The sequence below is a fragment of the Pan troglodytes genome, chromosome 5 (assembly GCF_028858775.2).
Source record: "Pan troglodytes isolate AG18354 chromosome 5, NHGRI_mPanTro3-v2.0_pri, whole genome shotgun sequence".
NCBI lineage: Eukaryota > Metazoa > Chordata > Mammalia > Primates > Hominidae > Pan > Pan troglodytes.
Genome location: NC_072403.2, coordinates 130678728 through 130684358, shown reverse-complemented (window position 1 = coordinate 130684358; position 5631 = coordinate 130678728). Strand labels below are relative to the sequence as shown.

Genomic DNA, 5631 nt, shown 5'->3' with positions numbered 1-5631 from the left:
GTGCACACAGTGCATTATGTCACAGCCAAGGAACCTGGAGCTTAAGATATTCCCAGTCTTCCAAGGGGACTATTAACAAGCCTGCCCAATCTTTCTCCTGGAGAGGGACATTATCTTTATTATCCTTGCAAGGAAACAGACCTGCCCTCTGCCTATCTTCCACTGTTGTTTTGTATACAAATATCTTGGAAAAGGCAGTCTGCATCAGGTGTGTTGAAACACCACAGACAATTGCTTTCCAACCAAGTTAAGACACAGCCAGAGGCAGAATTTAAAAGAAAGCACTGCGATTAGAGAAGATGCCTTAAAGTTTTTATTTCTTTAATCAAGAAGTTGATAAACCCCCATCAAATCTTAAATAACAGCTCCTATGGTTGCCAGAGACTATGGGAAAGCCTATTATTGCTGTGTTATATGCTAGTTTGAAAGCTGCTGCCTGTACCTAATCACAGCGCTTCAGTGGTGAATGGGACAAGGCACCTCCTGCTCCGTCTTTGCGAAAGGCCCTGAAGTGATGTCTTCTTCATGCTTTTTTTTTTTTTTTTTTTTTTTTTTGAGACGGAGTCTTGCTCTGTCGCCCAGGCTGGAGTGCAGTGGCGCGATCTCGGCTCACTGCAAGCTCCGCCTCCCGGGTTCACGCCATTCTCCTGCCTCAGCCTCCCAAGTAGCTGGGACTACAGGCGCCCGCCACCGCACCCGGCTAATTTTTTTTGTATTTTTAGTAGAGACGGGGTTTCACCGTGGTCTCGATCTCCTGACCTCGTGATCCGCCCGCCTCGGCCTCCCAAAGTGCTGGGATTACAGGCGTGAGCCACCGCGCCCGGCCTTCTTCATGCAATTTAATAAAGAAATGGGTCAGGGATTTTTTTTTTTTTTTTTAATGAAAAGGAAAGAAATAAGAAACATTGTTCATGTTTGACTTTCTTTGGGCTTTGTTATGAGATTAAAATGATTTGGAAAATAGAATTCTTTCAGAGGCTACACTTGAGGTTTATGGAATCCTGAGATTTATCCAGATCAATCTCCTCACTCATATGCCTTTATGAGGTCAGCTATGGTTCTAATGACCAGAGGAGCTAGGACACACACCACCAGAGGGCTTCCAGCCTTTCCAATCCCACCTTGCAGCACTCCATCAGAGTCCTAAAAGCAAAACCATCTTGAGGACCTTACACCCTCACTGGAGACACAGCCCTGTCTCATTGTCAGACCAAAGAGGAATCTGTGTGTCCCAAGTTTTTAGTTCAAAAATATATTCATTATATGCAGGCAAAATGCAGCGATTGTTATAGTGAAGAATCCAGGGCCTGCCTTGTTTGAGAGTTTGGTGGGAGAGCAGCAGAAGTCAGGGGTGAGTGGGTAATTCAGGCAATGTACACGCTGTCTCCACATCTGAGAGAAGGGCACATGGGGCCCATGGTTGCCAGAAATCTGTCCTAACCCTTCCTTCTCCCTTGCTTTACATATCGAATCAGCCACAAGAGCTGTTGATTCTCCTAAATCATTCTCAGATCTGCCCATAATCTCTTTATTTTTTCTTATATAATTCATCAGAAACTTTTTTGTTTTTGTTGTTGCAACTTATGAGATAAAAATCTAATGGGATCTTTCTCAAGCTCCCAAGAAATGACAACGTTCCTTCTCCATCCCCTTACAACTCCCCACCCCCAACCCATGACACACCCAGCACACACGCACACACACACACACACCCGGAGACAACTCTTTCCTTCCATACAAATTCTGTTTGTTTAGGACTCGGTTTCCTTTGATCATCTGTAGATGTCATCCCGGAGGAGCCCCTCTAGTATGGATTTTCAGCACACAGAGACAGGGGCCTGGTTGTCCTAGGGAAATCCCCTAGTGATGTTTGGGAGCCCTGCCTCCGCCCAGTGCCAAGGTCAGCAGTGTGGGTCAGTGGGCTCTGATCCCAGTGAGGGCCGGACCTCAGGCTTGAGACCTCCTCCCACTCAGTGCTGGGCCCCGAGCTGAGCCCATTCTCCTCCTAGCAGGCTAGAGCTGTGTGAGCTGAACTAACTGGCAGAGCCAAGTTGTCCTCCCCCGAGACTCCCATTCCCAAGTAAGGAGAATTGCACTGTGTGATTGCAGGTGGAATCTGCCAGCATGAGCTGCCTGAGAGAATAGACAATGGAGCGCTCTGTATCACTGCAGAAAAGGGGAAGGAAAATGCTGACATTTAAATGATTACATTTGGGATCTACAGTTGCCTTGGGGCATGGCAGTGATCACTTAATAGATGAGTCTTCCTTTTTTTTTTTGCTTTCAGAGCTTAAATTAGCTTTCAAATAGCTACAAGGTTAGAGAATATATTCTTTAATTAAAGAGGGGACCTAGCTTCCTTTTCCTTTCCCATAAAGCACGTGTGTGTGTGTGTGTGTGTGTGTGTGTTTTACTTTGCATTTTTGCATAGACTTTGCAATACTGGGAGCTGCAGATAACTATAGGATTTATGTCCTCTGCATAAGGTGACCACACAATAGGACAGTTATTTTAAATATTCTGTCTTTAGGATGAGTCATAATTTTTTATTAAGCAGACGTATTCACTATGCTTAAATGTTTTGGTATCAGTACAGCACAGGGCCTCACACAGAATATTTACTGAATGAATGACTGATTTTATGACCTTATACACTCTGTGCTAATAAATATAAATACACAGAAAATCCATTTGGTAAATATTTCCTAATTCTCTCTGGTAAAACAAAAATTCCAGTAACACGTGCATATCTTCACACACAGTCTAGCAAGGATCTCACTTGTCAGCAGAAATGAGCCATCTGGTTGCTGCCCTGAGATCCCATCTTACGCAAATGTCACCGCTTTCCACATTCACAACGGACCGTTTCCTTACCAGCCAGGAGAAGCCAATTATATTTGTCAAATAACAAGAGCAAAGTACATTTTTGCAAGTCAGTCGTCTTGTCTATAATCAACTCAACTTCCTAAATATTAAATATTCAGTAATCTGGCTGTAGATTTCTGGATCATTTAAACAAATGAATAATGCTTGATAAAGCTCAGAAATTGTAAATTTGATAAAGCTCAGAATTGTCAGCTATGTCTTCATACTGTGAATCCAGCAGACTGAGAAATAACAAAAGTGAGTTTGCCAACCCTCTTAAAGATGCATTTGGACCCTGAAGTCCAAGGCAACTGTTGGTTTTGTGTGGCTTCCCCACACCCCAGCTCAGGTGTGTTCACCCACAGATTGTTTAGTCTGCAACTGAAGAGCTGAACATAATCTCAAGCTTGGTTATATCTGCTGCAGATTATTTTGTTTTTAATTTTAAAAAATACAATGTGACTTAATTATAAATGAGAACAAATTAACAATGAACAATATTTCAAAAGTTGAAAAAGGTGGCACGGACACTAACAGTACTGAATACATAGGCTTTTATCATCTTCAGATTCAGAGTTTTTTGTAACTTAATTATATAAAGATGAGGAGTCAGTTTTGCAAGCTAAAAATATTTACTTATTAGAACTATATGAATACTTCAGTAAAGTATATTTAAAAAGATAATGAGACAGATGTGCATTTATAGAACTGCATGCCAGTCAGCCAGTTCCCTGCAAAGGGAATTCCCAGCATGATCTCATTAATCTGTGAAGACCCAGAGCAATCCTTGTTTAGACGTATGCATTCATCTACTTGTCCAGCATGGTCAGCCCTCCGCTCCTTGGTGGTTTCTCTCTACTGTGAATGTGCATGTCCAGTTGTCTACTTCTTAGAGTAGATATTTACCTTCCTCATCCACCAGCCTTTGGGGGAGGACTGGGGAGATGCAGATGATTGATTTGACCTGTTTTCCCCAGAGGGTTTCCTGGTGGCCGTCTTCCATGATCATATCTGGAATCAGATGTGTTTCCATAGCCTCTTCTTTTCTTCACAAGTTGCTGAAGCAGAGTTTTGAAAAACAAAATCACAAACTTGGCTATTCTTCAGAAGAAATCTGTTATCAAAGATAATCTCCAGGGAGATGGACTCTGCTGTCCAACACTTGTCCATTTAAGATGTAAGCCATCCTGCCCCGCTTCCCCACTTCGGAGCAACTTGCAGATTAATTTAACTGGACTAATGCCAGTTCTCAGTTTGAGCCTAAGATGATTCAAACTTGTGTTTTGAATTGGGGAACAGCACTGCATGATGGCTTTTCAGTTCTAGAAGAGAAGAAAAAATCTTTTATTTATTTTTATTTTATTTTATTTTTTTTGAGACAGAGTCTTGCTCTGTCACCCAGGCTGGAGCGCAGTGGCGCGATCTCTGCTCACTACAACCTGTGCTTTCCGGGTTCAAGCAGTTCTCCTGTCTCAGCCTCCCCAGTTACAGGCGCGTCCCACCTCATCTGACTATTTTTGTATTTTTAGTAGAGATGGAGTTTCACCATGTTGTCCAGGCTGGTTTCGAACACCTGATCTCAGGTGATCCACCTACCTCGGCCTCCCAAAGTGCTGGAATTACAGGCATGAGAGACACCACGCCCGGCTGGAAATCTTTATTTTAAACTTTTTTATATGCATTTGGGAGAAAAATTAAGATGAGGAAGACTTATATCACAGATACCAGTTCCTTGGGCAATTCCTGGAGACCAGGGGTCTGCAAACTATGGTTCACAGGGCCAAATCAAGCTCAGGGCCTGTTTTTGTACTGTCTGCAAGTTAGTAATAGTTTTTGTACTTTTTAAAGTTTGTGAAGAAGAAAAAACAACAAAGAATAATATGAGATAGAGATGTCGTGTGACCTGTAAAGCCTAAAATATTTACAATCTGCCCCTGGGCAGTTTGCCAACCCTGGGCTATAGACTCATGTCTGCACTCTCTGGAGAAAGGGGTTGAATGCAGCAGGTGAAATCAATGCAAGGTCAGGGATGGAGAAAAAGAATATTCTTCCACTTCTGTGAGGATCATAGCACGACTCTGGCAGAGTTAAGATTCTATTAAAAAACAATACTTGGGATAGAAGGTTTTTGGTGCCTGGGAAGACCATGCTTTGGGCAGAGACATCAGCCTCCGCAGGACACCAGTGATGGTTATGGAGGCGTGGGGTGGCCTTTCTGTGACTTCATGAGCAGCCAGCATCACAGTGAGAGTCAGAATTCCTTTCCACAGAGAAACAACCTCCAGGGACTTGCACATGTAATTTGTGAACTGGGGAAGGGGCTGAACCCTTTCCCAAAGAGGTGGGTTAAAATCCAGTGAAACTTTAGCAATTAATGCTGTAGAAAGAAAAAAAGTGACAGCGTCCCCTTGCCCAATCTTTTTCTATGATGTCACTTTCAGAGAACACAGACCAAAAATCAAAAGCAAATTAGGCTGGGTGCAGTGGCTCACACCTGTAATCCCAGCACTTTGGGAGGCTGAGGGGGGAGGATCACTTGAGGTCAGGATTTGTAGACTAGCCTGGCCAATATGGCAAAACCCCCGTCTCTATTAAAAACACAAAAATTAGCCAGATGTGGTGGTGTACACATGTCATCCCAACTGTTCAGGAGGCTGAAGCAGGAGAATCGGTTGAATGCAGGAGGCAGAGAGATTGTAGTGAGCCGAGATCACGCCACTGCACTCCAGCCTGGGTGACAGAGAGAGACTCCATCTCAAAAAAATA

At 43.3% G+C, this 5631-nt stretch overlaps 1 pseudogene; it reads right to left on the bottom strand.

Annotated features, from left to right (window-relative positions):
* Positions 1-3691: 3691 nt before the first annotated feature.
* Positions 3692-4139, bottom strand: LOC107975267 (selenoprotein K-like; annotated as a pseudogene).
* Between the last annotated feature and the right edge of the window lie 1492 nt (positions 4140-5631).